This window comes from Ascaphus truei, unplaced genomic scaffold (assembly GCF_040206685.1).
Source record: "Ascaphus truei isolate aAscTru1 unplaced genomic scaffold, aAscTru1.hap1 HAP1_SCAFFOLD_281, whole genome shotgun sequence".
NCBI lineage: Eukaryota > Metazoa > Chordata > Amphibia > Anura > Ascaphidae > Ascaphus > Ascaphus truei.
Window position 1 is genome coordinate 63001 of NW_027455761.1, and position 21061 is coordinate 84061.

The 21061-nt window shown below is 48.5% G+C and overlaps 14 non-coding genes and 1 pseudogene across 14 annotated transcripts; all 15 read right to left on the minus strand.

Annotated features, from left to right (window-relative positions):
* Positions 1 to 134: 134 nt before the first annotated feature.
* LOC142481754 (U1 spliceosomal RNA) lies at positions 135 to 302 on the minus strand. Its single transcript, XR_012796015.1, has one exon. It is a non-coding gene; the product is annotated as a U1 spliceosomal RNA (small nuclear RNA).
* A 1266-nt stretch (positions 303 to 1568) lies between these two features.
* On the minus strand, positions 1569 to 1736 carry LOC142481755 (U1 spliceosomal RNA). Its single transcript, XR_012796016.1, has one exon. It is a non-coding gene; the product is annotated as a U1 spliceosomal RNA (small nuclear RNA).
* A 1261-nt stretch (positions 1737 to 2997) lies between these two features.
* LOC142481756 (U1 spliceosomal RNA) lies at positions 2998 to 3165 on the minus strand. The gene has a single exon (XR_012796017.1). It is a non-coding gene; the product is annotated as a U1 spliceosomal RNA (small nuclear RNA).
* Positions 3166 to 4415: 1250 nt separating this feature from the next.
* On the minus strand, positions 4416 to 4589 carry LOC142481724 (U1 spliceosomal RNA; annotated as a pseudogene).
* Positions 4590 to 5879: 1290 nt separating this feature from the next.
* LOC142481757 (U1 spliceosomal RNA) lies at positions 5880 to 6047 on the minus strand. Its single transcript, XR_012796019.1, has one exon. It is a non-coding gene; the product is annotated as a U1 spliceosomal RNA (small nuclear RNA).
* Positions 6048 to 7305: 1258 nt separating this feature from the next.
* On the minus strand, positions 7306 to 7473 carry LOC142481759 (U1 spliceosomal RNA). Its single transcript, XR_012796021.1, has one exon. It is a non-coding gene; the product is annotated as a U1 spliceosomal RNA (small nuclear RNA).
* A 1253-nt stretch (positions 7474 to 8726) lies between these two features.
* On the minus strand, positions 8727 to 8894 carry LOC142481760 (U1 spliceosomal RNA). Its single transcript, XR_012796022.1, has one exon. It is a non-coding gene; the product is annotated as a U1 spliceosomal RNA (small nuclear RNA).
* Positions 8895 to 10155: 1261 nt separating this feature from the next.
* Positions 10156 to 10323, minus strand: LOC142481761 (U1 spliceosomal RNA). The gene has a single exon (XR_012796023.1). It is a non-coding gene; the product is annotated as a U1 spliceosomal RNA (small nuclear RNA).
* Positions 10324 to 11577: 1254 nt separating this feature from the next.
* LOC142481763 (U1 spliceosomal RNA) lies at positions 11578 to 11745 on the minus strand. Its single transcript, XR_012796024.1, has one exon. It is a non-coding gene; the product is annotated as a U1 spliceosomal RNA (small nuclear RNA).
* A 1270-nt stretch (positions 11746 to 13015) lies between these two features.
* LOC142481764 (U1 spliceosomal RNA) lies at positions 13016 to 13183 on the minus strand. Its single transcript, XR_012796025.1, has one exon. It is a non-coding gene; the product is annotated as a U1 spliceosomal RNA (small nuclear RNA).
* Positions 13184 to 14435: 1252 nt separating this feature from the next.
* LOC142481573 (U1 spliceosomal RNA) lies at positions 14436 to 14603 on the minus strand. The gene has a single exon (XR_012795845.1). It is a non-coding gene; the product is annotated as a U1 spliceosomal RNA (small nuclear RNA).
* A 1260-nt stretch (positions 14604 to 15863) lies between these two features.
* Positions 15864 to 16031, minus strand: LOC142481574 (U1 spliceosomal RNA). The gene has a single exon (XR_012795846.1). It is a non-coding gene; the product is annotated as a U1 spliceosomal RNA (small nuclear RNA).
* Positions 16032 to 17291: 1260 nt separating this feature from the next.
* Positions 17292 to 17459, minus strand: LOC142481575 (U1 spliceosomal RNA). Its single transcript, XR_012795847.1, has one exon. It is a non-coding gene; the product is annotated as a U1 spliceosomal RNA (small nuclear RNA).
* A 1262-nt stretch (positions 17460 to 18721) lies between these two features.
* Positions 18722 to 18889, minus strand: LOC142481576 (U1 spliceosomal RNA). Its single transcript, XR_012795848.1, has one exon. It is a non-coding gene; the product is annotated as a U1 spliceosomal RNA (small nuclear RNA).
* Positions 18890 to 20151: 1262 nt separating this feature from the next.
* Positions 20152 to 20319, minus strand: LOC142481577 (U1 spliceosomal RNA). Its single transcript, XR_012795849.1, has one exon. It is a non-coding gene; the product is annotated as a U1 spliceosomal RNA (small nuclear RNA).
* Between the last annotated feature and the right edge of the window lie 742 nt (positions 20320 to 21061).

The following is a 21061-nucleotide window of genomic DNA, read 5'->3' on the forward strand; positions in this document are numbered from 1 at the left end:
CTAGCTGGCTATTTATTGTACATGGTGCTCCTTTTTGCCAGCAGTTATTGACCATGCCCAAAGCCCAAGCAGTGGGAATAGCAGCAGCTTGTCTGAACAAACACCTGTTTCTGTTTTTTGTAACCATCCAAAAACAGGGGAGAGCGCGCACGCAGTCCCCCACTACCAGAAATTGTGCAGTCGAGTTTCCCGCATGTGGGGAAATCGCAGAGGTCAGCTAGCTCCAAGTGCAATGAGCTAGCCTCGCCCTGGGAGAGCCACCTGCTGGAGCATGGCTTAAAACTCCCCTGCCAGGTAAGTATGAGTTGCAATGGCGCGCTGGGGGCAACTAGCCCTGTCCCAGGACAACTGTCACCCTTGTGGAGAGAGCAGCTTGGTCATTGGTGCAGCAAGCAACACAGTACCTGAGGCCTAGTATCTGAGCCGCTGCAGCCAGCACCTGCAGCAAGGAGCAGCCTAGGCCATTCCATGCAAACATTTGTGCTGCAGCAGCAGCAGCAGCAGCAGCAGCAGCAGCAGCAGCAATGAATATTTGTCAAACAACATAGATCCAAGACACCCCGTCCTCCTCCCCCCCCCAGAAGCGAAGCGAAGCAAAGCAAAGCAAAGCAAAGCAAAGCAAAGCAAAGCAAAGCAAACCAAACCAAACCCTCCCCCCCATCCAACAAGCACCCAGAGCAGCCAAGCTTCGCCGTAAGGTACTTCTTCTTGGTTTTAAAAGAAAGAAGCAATCACTTTGAACACCGCTCAGCTCTGTCATTTCAGCTGCCGGAGAGACAGGGGGACACCATATTTCTGGGGTGGCTTTCTACATCTCCCCTACCTGCTGGCACTCTCTTTTTCTGACCTCCACTGACACCTGCTGCTGCTGCATAAAAAGGGAGAGGTGCCCTGTCCTGCTGCCAAACGTGACACTTTGGCCCTTACCAGCATGGCTGCTTACCTGGCATTTGCATAAATATAGAAGCAAGCTAACACTGTCTGCTGCTCCATGGATAGAGATAGATAGATAGATAGATAGATAGATAGATAGATAGATAGATAGAGATTGTTTTTTGCACAGCTCAGCAGATAGTCTGCAATCTGTTGCTTTTAAATGCTGCTCTTTGTTACTTTGGAGCCTAGAAACTCTAGAACGTACTGTACACTCCCTTTGTGATATCATCACAGGGGGTTGTCTGGCTACAGAGACCCAGACATACCATGTAGAACTAGGGTGGGGAGGGGGTGAAATAAAAACCCCATATCATATCCTGCAAGCAAGGACCGTCCATTTTTTCAAATCCAGATTTGATTGTAAATGTGCTGTTTTTTTCATAAATATATATATACAGTACACAGTATTTGTTTCCCTATTTCCCAATCCACCTGTGAACTTATTCCTAAACGTCTGTGCAGGTACATCATTGTCATTTGTCCCTGTTTGAGATGTTGCTAGCTGGCTATTTATTGTACATGGTGCTCCTTTTTGCCAGCAGTTATTGACCATGCCCAAAGCCCAAGCAGTGGGAATAGCAGCAGCTTGTCTGAACAAACACCTGTTTCTGTTTTTTGTAACCATCCAAAAACAGGGGAGAGCGCGCACGCAGTCCCCCACTACCAGAAATTGTGCAGTCGAGTTTCCCGCATGTGGGGAAATCGCAGAGGTCAGCTAGCTCCAAGTGCAATGAGCTAGCCTCGCCCTGGGAGAGCCACCTGCTGGAGCATGGCTTAAAACTCCCCTGCCAGGTAAGTATGAGTTGCAATGGCGCGCTGGGGGCAACTAGCCCTGTCCCAGGACAACTGTCACCCTTGTGGAGAGAGCAGCTTGGTCATTGGTGCAGCAAGCAACACAGTACCTGAGGCCTAGTATCTGAGCCGCTGCAGCCAGCACCTGCAGCAAGGAGCAGCCTAGGCCATTCCATGCAAACATTTGTGCTGCAGCAGCAGCAGCAGCAGCAGCAGCAGCAGCAGCAGCAATGAATATTTGTCAAACAACATAGATCCAAGACACCCCGTCCTCCTCCCCCCCCCAGAAGCGAAGCAAAGCAAAGCAAAGCAAAGCAAAGCAAAGCAAAGCAAAGCCAAACCAAACCCTCCCCCCCATCCAACAAGCACCCAGAGCAGCCAAGCTTCGCCGTAAGGTACTTCTTCTTGGTTTTAAAAGAAAGAAGCAATCACTTTGAACACCGCTCAGCTCTGTCATTTCAGCTGCCGGAGAGACAGGGGGACACCATATTTCTGGGGTGGCTTTCTACATCTCCCCTACCTGCTGGCACTCTCTTTTTCTGACCTCCACTGACACCTGCTGCTGCTGCATAAAAAGGGAGAGGTGCCCTGTCCTGCTGCCAAACGTGACACTTTGGCCCTTACCAGCATGGCTGCTTACCTGGCATTTGCATAAATATAGAAGCAAGCTAACACTGTCTGCTGCTCCATGGATAGAGATAGATAGATAGATAGATAGATAGATAGATAGATAGATAGATAGATAGAGATTGTTTTTTGCACAGCTCAGCAGATAGTCTGCAATCTGTTGCTTTTAAATGCTGCTCTTTGTTACTTTGGAGCCTAGAAACTCTAGAACGTACTGTACACTCCCTTTGTGATATCATCACAGGGGGTTGTCTGGCTACAGAGACCCAGACATACCATGTAGAACTAGGGTGGGGAGGGGGTGAAATAAAAACCCCATATCATATCCTGCAAGCAAGGACCGTCCATTTTTTCAAATCCAGATTTGATTGTAAATGTGCTGTTTTTTTCATAAATATATATATACAGTACACAGTATTTGTTTCCCTATTTCCCAATCCACCTGTGAACTTATTCCTAAACGTCTGTGCAGGTACATCATTGTCATTTGTCCCTGTTTGAGATGTTGCTAGCTGGCTATTTATTGTACATGGTGCTCCTTTTTGCCAGCAGTTATTGACCATGCCCAAAGCCCAAGCAGTGGGAATAGCAGCAGCTTGTCTGAACAAACACCTGTTTCTGTTTTTTGTAACCATCCAAAAACAGGGGAGAGCGCGCACGCAGTCCCCCACTACCAGAAATTGTGCAGTCGAGTTTCCCGCATGTGGGGAAATCGCAGAGGTCAGCTAGCTCCAAGTGCAATGAGCTAGCCTCGCCCTGGGAGAGCCACCTGCTGGAGCATGGCTTAAAACTCCCCTGCCAGGTAAGTATGAGTTGCAATGGCGCGCTGGGGGCAACTAGCCCTGTCCCAGGACAACTGTCACCCTTGTGGAGAGAGCAGCTTGGTCATTGGTGCAGCAAGCAACACAGTACCTGAGGCCTAGTATCTGAGCCGCTGCAGCCAGCACCTGCAGCAAGGAGCAGCCTAGGCCATTCCATGCAAACATTTGTGCTAGCAGCAGCAGCAGCAGCAGCAGCAGCAGCAGCAGCAATGAATATTTGTCAAACAACATAGATCCAAGACACCCCGTCCTCCTCCCCCCCCCAGAAGCGAAGCGAAGCAAAGCAAAGCAAAGCAAAGCAAAGCAAAGCAAAGCAAAGCCAAACCAAACCCTCCCCCCCATCCAACAAGCACCCAGAGCAGCCAAGCTTCGCCGTAAGGTACTTCTTCTTGGTTTTAAAAGAAAGAAGCAATCACTTTGAACACCGCTCAGCTCTGTCATTTCAGCTGCCGGAGAGACAGGGGGACACCATATTTCTGGGGTGGCTTTCTACATCTCCCCTACCTGCTGGCACTCTCTTTTTCTGACCTCCACTGACACCTGCTGCTGCTGCATAAAAAGGGAGAGGTGCCCTGTCCTGCTGCCAAACGTGACACTTTGGCCCTTACCAGCATGGCTGCTTACCTGGCATTTGCATAAATATAGAAGCAAGCTAACACTGTCTGCTGCTCCATGGATAGAGATAGATAGATAGATAGATAGATAGATAGATAGATAGATAGATAGAGTTGTTTTTTGCACAGCTCAGCAGATAGTCTGCAATCTGTTGCTTTTAAATGCTGCTCTTTGTTACTTTGGAGCCTAGAAACTCTAGAACGTACTGTACACTCCCTTTGTGATATCATCACAGGGGGTTGTCTGGCTACAGAGACCCAGACATACCATGTAGAACTAGGGTGGGGAGGGGGTGAAATAAAAACCCCATATCATATCCTGCAAGCAAGTTTTTTCAAATCCAGATTTGATTGTAAATGTGCTGTTTTTTTCATAAATATATATATACAGTACACAGTATTTGTTTCCCTATTTCCCAATCCACCTGTGAACTTATTCCTAAACGTCTGTGCAGGTACATCATTGTCATTTGTCCCTGTTTGAGATGTTGCTAGCTGGCTATTTATTGTACATGGTGCTCCTTTTTGCCAGCAGTTATTGACCATGCCCAAAGCCCAAGCAGTGGGAATAGCAGCAGCTTGTCTGAACAAACACCTGTTTCTGTTTTTTGTAACCATCCAAAAACAGGGGAGAGCGCGCACGCAGTCCCCCACTACCAGAAATTGTGCAGTCGAGTTTCCCGCATGTGGGGAAATCGCAGAGGTCAGCTAGCTCCAAGTGCAATGAGCTAGCCTTAGCCTCGCCCTGGGAGAGCCACCTGCTGGAGCATGGCTTAAAACTCCCCTGCCAGGTAAGTATGAGTTGCAATGGCGCGCTGGGGGCAACTAGCCCTGTCCCAGGACAACTGTCACCCTTGTGGAGAGAGCAGCTTGGTCATTGGTGCAGCAAGCAACACAGTACCTGAGGCCTAGTATCTGAGCCGCTGCAGCCAGCACCTGCAGCAAGGAGCAGCCTAGGCCATTCCATGCAAACATTTGTGCTGCAGCAGCAGCAGCAGCAGCAGCAGCAGCAGCAGCAGCAATGAATATTTGTCAAACAACATAGATCCAAGACACCCCGTCCTCCTCCCCCCCCCAGAAGCGAAGCGAAGCAAGCAAAGCAAAGCAAAGCAAAGCAAAGCAAAGCAAAGCAAAGCAAAGCAAAGCAAAGCAAAGCCAAACCAAACCCTCCCCCCCATCCAACAAGCACCCAGAGCAGCCAAGCTTCGCCGTAAGGTACTTCTTCTTGGTTTTAAAAGAAAGAAGCAATCACTTTGAACACCGCTCAGCTCTGTCATTTCAGCTGCCGGAGAGACAGGGGGACACCATATTTCTGGGGTGGCTTTCTACATCTCCCCTACCTGCTGGCACTCTCTTTTTCTGACCTCCACTGACACCTGCTGCTGCTGCATAAAAAGGGAGAGGTGCCCTGTCCTGCTGCCAAACGTGACACTTTGGCCCTTACCAGCATGGCTGCTTACCTGGCATTTGCATAAATATAGAAGCAAGCTAACACTGTCTGCTGCTCCATGGATAGAGATAGATAGATAGATAGATAGATAGATAGATAGATAGATAGATAGATAGAGATTGTTTTTTGCACAGCTCAGCAGATAGTCTGCAATCTGTTGCTTTTAAATGCTGCTCTTTGTTACTTTGGAGCCTAGAAACTCTAGAACGTACTGTACACTCCCTTTGTGATATCATCACAGGGGGTTGTCTGGCTACAGAGACCCAGACATACCATGTAGAACTAGGGTGGGGAGGGGGTGAAATAAAAACCCCATATCATATCCTGCAAGCAAGGACCGTCCATTTTTTCAAATCCAGATTTGATTGTAAATGTGCTGTTTTTTTCATAAATATATATATACAGTACACAGTATTTGTTTCCCTATTTCCCAATCCACCTGTGAACTTATTCCTAAACGTCTGTGCAGGTACATCATTGTCATTTGTCCCTGTTTGAGATGTTGCTAGCTGGCTATTTATTGTACATGGTGCTCCTTTTTGCCAGCAGTTATTGACCATGCCCAAAGCCCAAGCAGTGGGAATAGCAGCAGCTTGTCTGAACAAACACCTGTTTCTGTTTTTTGTAACCATCCAAAAACAGGGGAGAGCGCGCACGCAGTCCCCCACTACCAGAAATTGTGCAGTCGAGTTTCCCGCATGTGGGGAAATCGCAGAGGTCAGCTAGCTCCAAGTGCAATGAGCTAGCCTCGCCCTGGGAGAGCCACCTGCTGGAGCATGGCTTAAAACTCCCCTGCCAGGTAAGTATGAGTTGCAATGGCGCGCTGGGGGCAACTAGCCCTGTCCCAGGACAACTGTCACCCTTGTGGAGAGAGCAGCTTGGTCATTGGTGCAGCAAGCAACACAGTACCTGAGGCCTAGTATCTGAGCCGCTGCAGCCAGCACCTGCAGCAAGGAGCAGCCTAGGCCATTCCATGCAAACATTTGTGCTGCAGCAGCAGCAGCAGCAGCAGCAGCAGCAGCAGCAGCAATGAATATTTGTCAAACAACATAGATCCAAGACACCCCGTCCTCCTCCCCCCCCCAGAAGCGAAGCGAAGCAAAGCAAAGCAAAGCAAAGCAAAGCAAAGCAAAGCAAAGCCAAACCAAACCCTCCCCCCCATCCAACAAGCACCCAGAGCAGCCAAGCTTCGCCGTAAGGTACTTCTTCTTGGTTTTAAAAGAAAGAAGCAATCACTTTGAACACCGCTCAGCTCTGTCATTTCAGCTGCCGGAGAGACAGGGGGACACCATATTTCTGGGGTGGCTTTCTACATCTCCCCTACCTGCTGGCACTCTCTTTTTCTGACCTCCACTGACACCTGCTGCTGCTGCATAAAAAGGGAGAGGTGCCCTGTCCTGCTGCCAAACGTGACACTTTGGCCCTTACCAGCATGGCTGCTTACCTGGCATTTGCATAAATATAGAAGCAAGCTAACACTGTCTGCTGCTCCATGGATAGAGATAGATAGATAGATAGATAGATAGATAGATAGATAGATAGAGATTGTTTTTTGCACAGCTCAGCAGATAGTCTGCAATCTGTTGCTTTTAAATGCTGCTCTTTGTTACTTTGGAGCCTAGAAACTCTAGAACGTACTGTACACTCCCTTTGTGATATCATCACAGGGGGTTGTCTGGCTACAGAGACCCAGACATACCATGTAGAACTAGGGTGGGGAGGGGGTGAAATAAAAACCCCATATCATATCCTGCAAGCAAGGACCGTCCATTTTTTCAAATCCAGATTTGATTGTAAATGTGCTGTTTTTTTCATAAATATATATATACAGTACACAGTATTTGTTTCCCTATTTCCCAATCCACCTGTGAACTTATTCCTAAACGTCTGTGCAGGTACATCATTGTCATTTGTCCCTGTTTGAGATGTTGCTAGCTGGCTATTTATTGTACATGGTGCTCCTTTTTGCCAGCAGTTATTGACCATGCCCAAAGCCCAAGCAGTGGGAATAGCAGCAGCTTGTCTGAACAAACACCTGTTTCTGTTTTTTGTAACCATCCAAAAACAGGGGAGAGCGCGCACGCAGTCCCCCACTACCAGAAATTGTGCAGTCGAGTTTCCCGCATGTGGGGAAATCGCAGAGGTCAGCTAGCTCCAAGTGCAATGAGCTAGCCTCGCCCTGGGAGAGCCACCTGCTGGAGCATGGCTTAAAACTCCCCTGCCAGGTAAGTATGAGTTGCAATGGCGCGCTGGGGGCAACTAGCCCTGTCCCAGGACAACTGTCACCCTTGTGGAGAGAGCAGCTTGGTCATTGGTGCAGCAAGCAACACAGTACCTGAGGCCTAGTATCTGAGCCGCTGCAGCCAGCACCTGCAGCAAGGAGCAGCCTAGGCCATTCCATGCAAACATTTGTGCTGCAGCAGCAGCAGCAGCAGCAGCAGCAGCAGCAGCAGCAATGAATATTTGTCAAACAACATAGATCCAAGACACCCCGTCCTCCTCCCCCCCCCAGAAGCGAAGCAAAGCAAAGCAAAGCAAAGCAAAGCAAAGCAAAGCAAAGCCAAACCAAACCCTCCCCCCCATCCAACAAGCACCCAGAGCAGCCAAGCTTCGCCGTAAGGTACTTCTTCTTGGTTTTAAAAGAAAGAAGCAATCACTTTGAACACCGCTCAGCTCTGTCATTTCAGCTGCCGGAGAGACAGGGGGACACCATATTTCTGGGGTGGCTTTCTACATCTCCCCTACCTGCTGGCACTCTCTTTTTCTGACCTCCACTGACACCTGCTGCTGCTGCATAAAAAGGGAGAGGTGCCCTGTCCTGCTGCCAAACGTGACACTTTGGCCCTTACCAGCATGGCTGCTTACCTGGCATTTGCATAAATATAGAAGCAAGCTAACACTGTCTGCTGCTCCATGGATAGAGATAGATAGATAGATAGATAGATAGATAGATAGATAGATAGAGATTGTTTTTTGCACAGCTCAGCAGATAGTCTGCAATCTGTTGCTTTTAAATGCTGCTCTTTGTTACTTTGGAGCCTAGAAACTCTAGAACGTACTGTACACTCCCTTTGTGATATCATCACAGGGGGTTGTCTGGCTACAGAGACCCAGACATACCATGTAGAACTAGGGTGGGGAGGGGGTGAAATAAAAACCCCATATCATATCCTGCAAGCAAGGACCGTCCATTTTTTCAAATCCAGATTTGATTGTAAATGTGCTGTTTTTTTCATAAATATATATATACAGTACACAGTATTTGTTTCCCTATTTCCCAATCCACCTGTGAACTTATTCCTAAACGTCTGTGCAGGTACATCATTGTCATTTGTCCCTGTTTGAGATGTTGCTAGCTGGCTATTTATTGTACATGGTGCTCCTTTTTGCCAGCAGTTATTGACCATGCCCAAAGCCCAAGCAGTGGGAATAGCAGCAGCTTGTCTGAACAAACACCTGTTTCTGTTTTTTGTAACCATCCAAAAACAGGGGAGAGCGCGCACGCAGTCCCCCACTACCAGAAATTGTGCAGTCGAGTTTCCCGCATGTGGGGAAATCGCAGAGGTCAGCTAGCTCCAAGTGCAATGAGCTAGCCTCGCCCTGGGAGAGCCACCTGCTGGAGCATGGCTTAAAACTCCCCTGCCAGGTAAGTATGAGTTGCAATGGCGCGCTGGGGGCAACTAGCCCTGTCCCAGGACAACTGTCACCCTTGTGGAGAGAGCAGCTTGGTCATTGGTGCAGCAAGCAACACAGTACCTGAGGCCTAGTATCTGAGCCGCTGCAGCCAGCACCTGCAGCAAGGAGCAGCCTAGGCCATTCCATGCAAACATTTGTGCTGCAGCAGCAGCAGCAGCAGCAGCAGCAGCAGCAGCAGCAATGAATATTTGTCAAACAACATAGATCCAAGACACCCCGTCCTCCTCCCCCCCCCAGAAGCGAAGCGAAGCAAAGCAAAGCAAAGCAAAGCAAAGCAAAGCAAAGCCAAACCAAACCCTCCCCCCCATCCAACAAGCACCCAGAGCAGCCAAGCTTCGCCGTAAGGTACTTCTTCTTGGTTTTAAAAGAAAGAAGCAATCACTTTGAACACCGCTCAGCTCTGTCATTTCAGCTGCCGGAGAGACAGGGGGACACCATATTTCTGGGGTGGCTTTCTACATCTCCCCTACCTGCTGGCACTCTCTTTTTCTGACCTCCACTGACACCTGCTGCTGCTGCATAAAAAGGGAGAGGTGCCCTGTCCTGCTGCCAAACGTGACACTTTGGCCCTTACCAGCATGGCTGCTTACCTGGCATTTGCATAAATATAGAAGCAAGCTAACACTGTCTGCTGCTCCATGGATAGAGATAGATAGATAGATAGATAGATAGATAGATAGATAGATAGATAGATAGAGATTGTTTTTTGCACAGCTCAGCAGATAGTCTGCAATCTGTTGCTTTTAAATGCTGCTCTTTGTTACTTTGGAGCCTAGAAACTCTAGAACGTACTGTACACTCCCTTTGTGATATCATCACAGGGGGTTGTCTGGCTACAGAGACCCAGACATACCATGTAGAACTAGGGTGGGGAGGGGGTGAAATAAAAACCCCATATCATATCCTGCAAGCAAGGACCGTCCATTTTTTCAAATCCAGATTTGATTGTAAATGTGCTGTTTTTTTCATAAATATATATATACAGTACACAGTATTTGTTTCCCTATTTCCCAATCCACCTGTGAACTTATTCCTAAACGTCTGTGCAGGTACATCATTGTCATTTGTCCCTGTTTGAGATGTTGCTAGCTGGCTATTTATTGTACATGGTGCTCCTTTTTGCCAGCAGTTATTGACCATGCCCAAAGCCCAAGCAGTGGGAATAGCAGCAGCTTGTCTGAACAAACACCTGTTTCTGTTTTTTGTAACCATCCAAAAACAGGGGAGAGCGCGCACGCAGTCCCCCACTACCAGAAATTGTGCAGTCGAGTTTCCCGCATGTGGGGAAATCGCAGAGGTCAGCTAGCTCCAAGTGCAATGAGCTAGCCTCGCCCTGGGAGAGCCACCTGCTGGAGCATGGCTTAAAACTCCCCTGCCAGGTAAGTATGAGTTGCAATGGCGCGCTGGGGGCAACTAGCCCTGTCCCAGGACAACTGTCACCCTTGTGGAGAGAGCAGCTTGGTCATTGGTGCAGCAAGCAACACAGTACCTGAGGCCTAGTATCTGAGCCGCTGCAGCCAGCACCTGCAGCAAGGAGCAGCCTAGGCCATTCCATGCAAACATTTGTGCTGCAGCAGCAGCAGCAGCAGCAGCAGCAGCAGCAGCAGCAATGAATATTTGTCAAACAACATAGATCCAAGACACCCCGTCCTCCTCCCCCCCCCAGAAGCGAAGCGAAGCAAAGCAAAGAAAGCAAAGCAAAGCAAAGCCAAACCAAACCCTCCCCCCCATCCAACAAGCACCCAGAGCAGCCAAGCTTCGCCGTAAGGTACTTCTTCTTGGTTTTAAAAGAAAGAAGCAATCACTTTGAACACCGCTCAGCTCTGTCATTTCAGCTGCCGGAGAGACAGGGGGACACCATATTTCTGGGGTGGCTTTCTACATCTCCCCTACCTGCTGGCACTCTCTTTTTCTGACCTCCACTGACACCTGCTGCTGCTGCATAAAAAGGGAGAGGTGCCCTGTCCTGCTGCCAAACGTGACACTTTGGCCCTTACCAGCATGGCTGCTTACCTGGCATTTGCATAAATATAGAAGCAAGCTAACACTGTCTGCTGCTCCATGGATAGAGATAGATAGATAGATAGATAGATAGATAGATAGATAGATAGATAGATGATGTTGTTTTTTGCACAGCTCAGCAGATAGTCTGCAATCTGTTGCTTTTAAATGCTGCTCTTTGTTACTTTGGAGCCTAGAAACTCTAGAACGTACTGTACACTCCCTTTGTGATATCATCACAGGGGGTTGTCTGGCTACAGAGACCCAGACATACCATGTAGAACTAGGGTGGGGAGGGGGTGAAATAAAAACCCCATATCATATCCTGCAAGCAAGGACCGTCCATTTTTTCAAATCCAGATTTGATTGTAAATGTGCTGTTTTTTTCATAAATATATATATACAGTACACAGTATTTGTTTCCCTATTTCCCAATCCACCTGTGAACTTATTCCTAAACGTCTGTGCAGGTACATCATTGTCATTTGTCCCTGTTTGAGATGTTGCTAGCTGGCTATTTATTGTACATGGTGCTCCTTTTTGCCAGCAGTTATTGACCATGCCCAAAGCCCAAGCAGTGGGAATAGCAGCAGCTTGTCTGAACAAACACCTGTTTCTGTTTTTTGTAACCATCCAAAAACAGGGGAGAGCGCGCACGCAGTCCCCCACTACCAGAAATTGTGCAGTCGAGTTTCCCGCATGTGGGGAAATCGCAGAGGTCAGCTAGCTCCAAGTGCAATGAGCTAGCCTCGCCCTGGGAGAGCCACCTGCTGGAGCATGGCTTAAAACTCCCCTGCCAGGTAAGTATGAGTTGCAATGGCGCGCTGGGGGCAACTAGCCCTGTCCCAGGACAACTGTCACCCTTGTGGAGAGAGCAGCTTGGTCATTGGTGCAGCAAGCAACACAGTACCTGAGGCCTAGTATCTGAGCCGCTGCAGCCAGCACCTGCAGCAAGGAGCAGCCTAGGCCATTCCATGCAAACATTTGTGCTGCAGCAGCAGCAGCAGCAGCAGCAGCAGCAGCAGCAGCAATGAATATTTGTCAAACAACATAGATCCAAGACACCCCGTCCTCCTCCCCCCCCCACGAAGCGAAGCAAGCAAGCAAGCAAAGCAAAGCAAAGCAAAGCAAAGCAAAGCAAAGCAAAGCCAAACCAAACCCTCCCCCCCATCCAACAAGCACCCAGAGCAGCCAAGCTTCGCCGTAAGGTACTTCTTCTTGGTTTTAAAAGAAAGAAGCAATCACTTTGAACACCGCTCAGCTCTGTCATTTCAGCTGCCGGAGAGACAGGGGGACACCATATTTCTGGGGTGGCTTTCTACATCTCCCCTACCTGCTGGCACTCTCTTTTTCTGACCTCCACTGACACCTGCTGCTGCTGCATAAAAAGGGAGAGGTGCCCTGTCCTGCTGCCAAACGTGACACTTTGGCCCTTACCAGCATGGCTGCTTACCTGGCATTTGCATAAATATAGAAGCAAGCTAACACTGTCTGCTGCTCCATGGATAGAGATAGATAGATAGATAGATAGATAGATAGATAGATAGATAGATAGAGATTGTTTTTTGCACAGCTCAGCAGATAGTCTGCAATCTGTTGCTTTTAAATGCTGCTCTTTGTTACTTTGGAGCCTAGAAACTCTAGAACGTACTGTACACTCCCTTTGTGATATCATCACAGGGGGTTGTCTGGCTACAGAGACCCAGACATACCATGTAGAACTAGGGTGGGGAGGGGGTGAAATAAAAACCCCATATCATATCCTGCAAGCAAGGACCGTCCATTTTTTCAAATCCAGATTTGATTGTAAATGTGCTGTTTTTTTCATAAATATATATATACAGTACACAGTATTTGTTTCCCTATTTCCCAATCCACCTGTGAACTTATTCCTAAACGTCTGTGCAGGTACATCATTGTCATTTGTCCCTGTTTGAGATGTTGCTAGCTGGCTATTTATTGTACATGGTGCTCCTTTTTGCCAGCAGTTATTGACCATGCCCAAAGCCCAAGCAGTGGGAATAGCAGCAGCTTGTCTGAACAAACACCTGTTTCTGTTTTTTGTAACCATCCAAAAACAGGGGAGAGCGCGCACGCAGTCCCCCACTACCAGAAATTGTGCAGTCGAGTTTCCCGCATGTGGGGAAATCGCAGAGGTCAGCTAGCTCCAAGTGCAATGAGCTAGCCTCGCCCTGGGAGAGCCACCTGCTGGAGCATGGCTTAAAACTCCCCTGCCAGGTAAGTATGAGTTGCAATGGCGCGCTGGGGGCAACTAGCCCTGTCCCAGGACAACTGTCACCCTTGTGGAGAGAGCAGCTTGGTCATTGGTGCAGCAAGCAACACAGTACCTGAGGCCTAGTATCTGAGCCGCTGCAGCCAGCACCTGCAGCAAGGAGCAGCCTAGGCCATTCCATGCAAACATTTGTGCTGCAGCAGCAGCAGCAGCAGCAGCAGCAGCAGCAGCAGCAATGAATATTTGTCAAACAACATAGATCCAAGACACCCCGTCCTCCTCCCCCCCCCAGAAGCGAAGCGAAGCAAAGCAAAGCAAAGCAAAGCAAAGCAAAGCAAAGCAAAGCCAAACCAAACCCTCCCCCCCATCCAACAAGCACCCAGAGCAGCCAAGCTTCGCCGTAAGGTACTTCTTCTTGGTTTTAAAAGAAAGAAGCAATCACTTTGAACACCGCTCAGCTCTGTCATTTCAGCTGCCGGAGAGACAGGGGGACACCATATTTCTGGGGTGGCTTTCTACATCTCTGGCACTCTCTTTTTCTGACCTCCACTGACACCTGCTGCTGCTGCATAAAAAGGGAGAGGTGCCCTGTCCTGCTGCCAAACGTGACACTTTGGCCCTTACCAGCATGGCTGCTTACCTGGCATTTGCATAAATATAGAAGCAAGCTAACACTGTCTGCTGCTCCATGGATAGAGATAGATAGATAGATAGATAGATAGATAGATAGATAGATAGATAGATGTAGTTTTTTGCACAGCTCAGCAGATAGTCTGCAATCTGTTGCTTTTAAATGCTGCTCTTTGTTACTTTGGAGCCTAGAAACTCTAGAACGTACTGTACACTCCCTTTGTGATATCATCACAGGGGGTTGTCTGGCTACAGAGACCCAGACATACCATGTAGAACTAGGGTGGGGAGGGGGTGAAATAAAAACCCCATATCATATCCTGCAAGCAAGGACCGTCCATTTTTTCAAATCCAGATTTGATTGTAAATGTGCTGTTTTTTTCATAAATATATATATACAGTACACAGTATTTGTTTCCCTATTTCCCAATCCACCTGTGAACTTATTCCTAAACGTCTGTGCAGGTACATCATTGTCATTTGTCCCTGTTTGAGATGTTGCTAGCTGGCTATTTATTGTACATGGTGCTCCTTTTTGCCAGCAGTTATTGACCATGCCCAAAGCCCAAGCAGTGGGAATAGCAGCAGCTTGTCTGAACAAACACCTGTTTCTGTTTTTTGTAACCATCCAAAAACAGGGGAGAGCGCGCACGCAGTCCCCCACTACCAGAAATTGTGCAGTCGAGTTTCCCGCATGTGGGGAAATCGCAGAGGTCAGCTAGCTCCAAGTGCAATGAGCTAGCCTCGCCCTGGGAGAGCCACCTGCTGGAGCATGGCTTAAAACTCCCCTGCCAGGTAAGTATGAGTTGCAATGGCGCGCTGGGGGCAACTAGCCCTGTCCCAGGACAACTGTCACCCTTGTGGAGAGAGCAGCTTGGTCATTGGTGCAGCAAGCAACACAGTACCTGAGGCCTAGTATCTGAGCCGCTGCAGCCAGCACCTGCAGCAAGGAGCAGCCTAGGCCATTCCATGCAAACATTTGTGCTGCAGCAGCAGCAGCAGCAGCAGCAGCAGCAGCAGCAGCAATGAATATTTGTCAAACAACATAGATCCAAGACACCCCGTCCTCCTCCCCCCCCCAGAAGCGAAGCGAAGCAAAGCAAAGCAAAGCAAAGCAAAGCAAAGCAAAGCAAAGCCAAACCAAACCCTCCCCCCCATCCAACAAGCACCCAGAGCAGCCAAGCTTCGCCGTAAGGTACTTCTTCTTGGTTTTAAAAGAAAGAAGCAATCACTTTGAACACCGCTCAGCTCTGTCATTTCAGCTGCCGGAGAGACAGGGGGACACCATATTTCTGGGGTGGCTTTCTACATCTCCCCTACCTGCTGGCACTCTCTTTTTCTGACCTCCACTGACACCTGCTGCTGCTGCATAAAAAGGGAGAGGTGCCCTGTCCTGCTGCCAAACGTGACACTTTGGCCCTTACCAGCATGGCTGCTTACCTGGCATTTGCATAAATATAGAAGCAAGCTAACACTGTCTGCTGCTCCATGGATAGAGATAGATAGATAGATAGATAGATAGATAGATAGATAGATAGAGATAATGTTTTTTGCACAGCTCAGCAGATAGTCTGCAATCTGTTGCTTTTAAATGCTGCTCTTTGTTACTTTGGAGCCTAGAAACTCTAGAACGTACTGTACACTCCCTTTGTGATATCATCACAGGGGGTTGTCTGGCTACAGAGACCCAGACATACCATGTAGAACTAGGGTGGGGAGGGGGTGAAATAAAAACCCCATATCATATCCTGCAAGCAAGGACCGTCCATTTTTTCAAATCCAGATTTGATTGTAAATGTGCTGTTTTTTTCATAAATATATATATACAGTACACAGTATTTGTTTCCCTATTTCCCAATCCACCTGTGAACTTATTCCTAAACGTCTGTGCAGGTACATCATTGTCATTTGTCCCTGTTTGAGATGTTGCTAGCTGGCTATTTATTGTACATGGTGCTCCTTTTTGCCAGCAGTTATTGACCATGCCCAAAGCCCAAGCAGTGGGAATAGCAGCAGCTTGTCTGAACAAACACCTGTTTCTGTTTTTTGTAACCATCCAAAAACAGGGGAGAGCGCGCACGCAGTCCCCCACTACCAGAAATTGTGCAGTCGAGTTTCCCGCATGTGGGGAAATCGCAGAGGTCAGCTAGCTCCAAGTGCAATGAGCTAGCCTCGCCCTGGGAGAGCCACCTGCTGGAGCATGGCTTAAAACTCCCCTGCCAGGTAAGTATGAGTTGCAATGGCGCGCTGGGGGCAACTAGCCCTGTCCCAGGACAACTGTCACCCTTGTGGAGAGAGCAGCTTGGTCATTGGTGCAGCAAGCAACACAGTACCTGAGGCCTAGTATCTGAGCCGCTGCAGCCAGCACCTGCAGCAAGGAGCAGCCTAGGCCATTCCATGCAAACATTTGTGCTGCAGCAGCAGCAGCAGCAGCAGCAGCAGCAGCAGCAGCAATGAATATTTGTCAAACAACATAGATCCAAGACACCCCGTCCTCCTCCCCCCCCCAGAAGCGAAGCGAAGCAAAGCAAAGCAAAGCAAAGCAAAGCAAAGCAAAGCACAAACCAAACCCTCCCCCCCATCCAACAAGCACCCAGAGCAGCCAAGCTTCGCCGTAAGGTACTTCTTCTTGGTTTTAAAAGAAAGAAGCAATCACTTTGAACACCGCTCAGCTCTGTCATTTCAGCTGCCGGAGAGACAGGGGGACACCATATTTCTGGGGTGGCTTTCTACATCTCCCCTACCTGCTGGCACTCTCTTTTTCTGACCTCCACTGACACCTGCTGCTGCTGCATAAAAAGGGAGAGGTGCCCTGTCCTGCTGCCAAACGTGACACTTTGGCCCTTACCAGCATGGCTGCTTACCTGGCATTTGCATAAATATAGAAGCAAGCTAACACTGTCTGCTGCTCCATGGATAGATAGATAGATAGATAGATAGATAGATAGATAGATAGATAGATAGATAGAGATTGTTTTTTGCACAGCTCAGCAGATAGTCTGCAATCTGTTGCTTTTAAATGCTGCTCTTTGTTACTTTGGAGCCTAGAAACTCTAGAACGTACTGTACACTCCCTTTGTGATATCATCACAGGGGGTTGTCTGGCTACAGAGACCCAGACATACCATGTAGAACTAGGGTGGGGAGGGGGTGAAATAAAAACCCCATATCATATCCTGCAAGCAAGGACCGTCCATTTTTTCAAATCCAGATTTGATTGTAAATGTGCTGTTTTTTTCATAAATATATATATACAGTACACAGTATTTGTTTCCCTATTTCCCAATCCACCTGTGAACTTATTCCTAAACGTCTGTGCAGGTACATCATTGTCATTTGTCCCTGTTTGAGATGTTGCTAGCTGGCTATTTATTGTACATGGTGCTCCTTTTTGCCAGCAGTTATTGACCATGCCCAAAGCCCAAGCAGTGGGAATAGCAGCAGCTTGTCTGAACAAACACCTGTTTCTGTTTTTTGTAACCATCCAAAAACAGGGGAGAGCGCGCACGCAGTCCCCCACTACCAGAAATTGTGCAGTCGAGTTTCCCGCATGTGGGGAAATCGCAGAGGTCAGCTAGCTCCAAGTGCAATGAGCTAGCCTCGCCCTGGGAGAGCCACCTGCTGGAGCATGGCTTAAAACTCCCCTGCCAGGTAAGTATGAGTTGCAATGGCGCGCTGGGGGCAACTAGCCCTGTCCCAGGACAACTGTCACCCTTGTGGAGAGAGCAGCTTGGTCATTGGTGCAGCAAGCAACACAGTACCTGAGGCCTAGTATCTGAGCCGCTGCAGCCAGCACCTGCAGCAAGGAGCAGCCTAGGCCATTCCATGCAAACATTTGTGCTGCAGCAGCAGCAGCAGCAGCAGCAGCAGCAGCAGCAGCAATGAATATTTGTCAAACAACATAGATCCAAGACACCCCGTCCTCCTCCCCCCCCCAGAAGCGAAGCGAAGCAAAGCAAAGCAAAGCAAAGCAAAGCAAAGCAAAGCAAAGCCAAACCAAACCCTCCCCCCCATCCAACAAGCACCCAGAGCAGCCAAGCTTCGCCGTAAGGTACTTCTTCTTGGTTTTAAAAGAAAGAAGCAATCACTTTGAACACCGCTCAGCTCTGTCATTTCAGCTGCCGGAGAGACAGGGGGACACCATATTTCTGGGGTGGCTTTCTACATCTCCCCTACCTGCTGGCACTCTCTTTTTCTGACCTCCACTGACACCTGCTGCTGCTGCATAAAAAGGGAGAGGTGCCCTGTCCTGCTGCCAAACGTGACACTTTGGCCCTTACCAGCATGGCTGCTTACCTGGCATTTGCATAAATATAGAAGCAAGCTAACACTGTCTGCTGCTCCATGGATAGAGATAGATAGATAGATAGATAGATAGATAGATAGATAGATAGATAGAGATTGTTTTTTGCACAGCTCAGCAGATAGTCTGCAATCTGTTGCTTTTAAATGCTGCTCTTTGTTACTTTGGAGCCTAGAAACTCTAGAACGTACTGTACACTCCCTTTGTGATATCATCACAGGGGGTTGTCTGGCTACAGAGACCCAGACATACCATGTAGAACTAGGGTGGGGAGGGGGTGAAATAAAAACCCCATATCATATCCTGCAAGCAAGGACCGTCCATTTTTTCAAATCCAGATTTGATTGTAAATGTGCTGTTTTTTTCATAAATATATATATACAGTACACAGTATTTGTTTCCCTATTTCCCAATCCACCTGTGAACTTATTCCTAAACGTCTGTGCAGGTACATCATTGTCATTTGTCCCTGTTTGAGATGTTGCTAGCTGGCTATTTATTGTACATGGTGCTCCTTTTTGCCAGCAGTTATTGACCATGCCCAAAGCCCAAGCAGTGGGAATAGCAGCAGCTTGTCTGAACAAACACCTGTTTCTGTTTTTTGTAACCATCCAAAAACAGGGGAGAGCGCGCACGCAGTCCCCCACTACCAGAAATTGTGCAGTCGAGTTTCCCGCATGTGGGGAAATCGCAGAGGTCAGCTAGCTCCAAGTGCAATGAGCTAGCCTCGCCCTGGGAGAGCCACCTGCTGGAGCATGGCTTAAAACTCCCCTGCCAGGTAAGTATGAGTTGCAATGGCGCGCTGGGGGCAACTAGCCCTGTCCCAGGACAACTGTCACCCTTGTGGAGAGAGCAGCTTGGTCATTGGTGCAGCAAGCAACACAGTACCTGAGGCCTAGTATCTGAGCCGCTGCAGCCAGCACCTGCAGCAAGGAGCAGCCTAGGCCATTCCATGCAAACATTTGTGCTGCAGCAGCAGCAGCAGCAGCAGCAGCAGCAGCAGCAGCAATGAATATTTGTCAAACAACATAGATCCAAGACACCCCGTCCTCCTCCCCCCCCCAGAAGCGAAGCGAAGCAAAGCAAAGCAAAGCAAAGCAAAGCAAAGCAAAGCAAAGCCAAACCAAACCCTCCCCCCCATCCAACAAGCACCCAGAGCAGCCAAGCTTCGCCGTAAGGTACTTCTTCTTGGTTTTAAAAGAAAGAAGCAATCACTTTGAACACCGCTCAGCTCTGTCATTTCAGCTGCCGGAGAGACAGGGGGACACCATATTTCTGGGGTGGCTTTCTACATCTCCCCTACCTGCTGGCACTCTCTTTTTCTGACCTCCACTGACACCTGCTGCTGCTGCATAAAAAGGGAGAGGTGCCCTGTCCTGCTGCCAAACGTGACACTTTGGCCCTTACCAGCATGGCTGCTTACCTGGCATTTGCATAAATATAGAAGCAAGCTAACACTGTCTGCTGCTCCATGGATAGAGATAGATAGATAGATAGATAGATAGATAGATAGATAGATAGATAGAGATTGTTTTTTGCACAGCTCAGCAGATAGTCTGCAATCTGTTGCTTTTAAATGCTGCTCTTTGTTACTTTGGAGCCTAGAAACTCTAGAACGTACTGTACACTCCCTTTGTGATATCATCACAGGGGGTTGTCTGGCTACAGAGACCCAGACATACCATGTAGAACTAGGGTGGGGAGGGGGTGAAATAAAAACCCCATATCATATCCTGCAAGCAAGGACCGTCCATTTTTTCAAATCCAGATTTGATTGTAAATGTGCTGTTTTTTTCATAAATATATATATACAGTACACAGTATTTGTTTCCCTATTTCCCAATCCACCTGTGAACTTATTCCTAAACGTCTGTGCAGGTACATCATTGTCATTTGTCCCTGTTTGAGATGTTGCTAGCTGGCTATTTATTGTACATGGTGCTCCTTTTTGCCAGCAGTTATTGACCATGCCCAAAGCCCAAGCAGTGGGAATAGCAGCAGCTTGTCTGAACAAACACCTGTTTCTGTTTTTTGTAACCATCCAAAAACAGGGGAGAGCGCGCACGCAGTCCCCCACTACCAGAAATTGTGCAGTCGAGTTTCCCGCATGTGGGGAAATCGCAGAGGTCAGCTAGCTCCAAGTGCAATGAGCTAGCCTCGCCCTGGGAGAGCCACCTGCTGGAGCATGGCTTAAAACTCCCCTGCCAGGTAAGTATGAGTTGCAATGGCGCGCTGGGGGCAACTAGCCCTGTCCCAGGACAACTGTCACCCTTGTGGAGAGAGCAGCTTGGTCATTGGTGCAGCAAGCAACACAGTACCTGAGGCCTAGTATCTGAGCCGCTGCAGCCAGCACCTGCAGCAAGGAGCAGCCTAGGCCATTCCATGCAAACATTTGTGCTGCAGCAGCAGCAGCAGCAGCAGCAGCAGCAGCAGCAGCAATGAATATTTGTCAAACAACATAGATCCAAGACACCCCGTCCTCCTCCCCCCCCCAGAAGCGAAGCGAAGCAAAGCAAAGCAAAGCAAAGCAAAGCAAAGCAAAGCAAAGCCAAACCAAACCCTCCCCCCCATCCAACAAGCACCCAGAGCAGCCAAGCTTCGCCGTAAGGTACTTCTTCTTGGTTTTAAAAGAAAGAAGCAATCACTTTGAACACCGCTCAGCTCTGTCATTTCAGCTGCCGGAGAGACAGGGGGACACCATATTTCTGGGGTGGCTTTCTACATCTCCCCTACCTGCTGGCACTCTCTTTTTCTGACCTCCACTGACACCTGCTGCTGCTGCATAAAAAGGGAGAGGTGCCCTGTCCTGCTGCCAAACGTGACACTTTGGCCCTTACCAGCATGGCTGCTTACCTGGCATTTGCATAAATATAGAAGCAAGCTAACACTGTCTGCTGCTCCATGGATAGAGATAGATAGATAGATAGATAGATAGATAGATAGATAGATAGATAGAGA